Source organism: Oryctolagus cuniculus, chromosome 3, assembly GCF_964237555.1.
Source record: "Oryctolagus cuniculus chromosome 3, mOryCun1.1, whole genome shotgun sequence".
Taxonomy (NCBI): Eukaryota; Metazoa; Chordata; class Mammalia; order Lagomorpha; family Leporidae; genus Oryctolagus; species Oryctolagus cuniculus.
In genome coordinates this window covers 153,268,108-153,269,145 of record NC_091434.1, presented here as the reverse complement: position 1 = coordinate 153,269,145, position 1,038 = coordinate 153,268,108, and the positions used below count along the sequence as shown (strand labels likewise).

At 37.5% G+C, this 1,038-nt stretch overlaps 1 pseudogene; it reads right to left on the bottom strand.

The window, feature by feature from the left end:
- Positions 1-263: 263 nt before the first annotated feature.
- On the bottom strand, positions 264-551 carry LOC108176945 (cyclin-dependent kinases regulatory subunit 2 pseudogene; annotated as a pseudogene).
- Between the last annotated feature and the right edge of the window lie 487 nt (positions 552-1,038).

Here is a 1,038-nt window from a genome sequence, read left to right as displayed (position 1 = left end):
ATCATTTAACAGAAGTAACTGGCAAAGTCAAACAGCACTTACATTAAGAGAAAAGCTGACTAGAGAAAATTTTATCTTGAACACCTTACAGTAACATACTTGCAGTTGCATTTAGTTGAACTCTGTTGCTGTGGAAGAATACAGCTCTTGCACATGGGTGGATGAATGATTTGCACATTTTTCAAATGTTCACTGAATGCCACAGAATACATAGGTACATTAAATTTGAGAAGGAATTGACAATCTCCAGATATACTTCATTTTTATTGATCTTTTAGAAGAGGTCATCTAAAGAGAAGAATATGCTGCTCTGGCTCATGAATCATGTAGTGACCCCATCCCAGACTCTGCCAAACATCAAGTCTCCCTCATTCCTCCTCAGACATCAGATGCATTTAGGGAACTTATTTGGAGAGTTCTCTGGGCAACATGACATGCTGGTACTCATAGTGCTCATCAAAATACTTGTCTGAATAACAAATCTGCTCAGGGGCCATCCTGCTGGTGTGCAGAGAAACTATAGCATGAAGAGTGGGTACAGCAACCACGCATCCATGTCTGGTCAAGGCAATGACTCGAGTGAGAGCAACTGCACACTCCTTTTAAAGCAAACATTAGATCTAAAGGGAGAGATAAACCCCAATACAATAATAGTGAGGGCATCCATACTCCATTCTCATCAATGAACAAATCATCCAGGCAAAATTCACACAGAGAAGTTAAAACACAGTCTAGATTAAATGGACTTACCAGACATTCACAAACATTCCTCCTAACAGTTGCAGCATGCATATCCTTTTCATCAGTACATGAAAATTTCTCTAGGATAGACCATGGATCAAGCCACAAGCAAGTTTCAACAAATTAAAAAACACCAAATCATGTCACGTATTTTTTACATCAATGGAATAAAACTAGAAGACAAAACAAACTCTAGAAATTATAAAATATTTGGAGACTGAAAAGCATACTCCTGAATGAACCATGGGCTATTAAAGAAACCAAGAGAAATTTAATAATTCTTGCTACTAAAGAAAA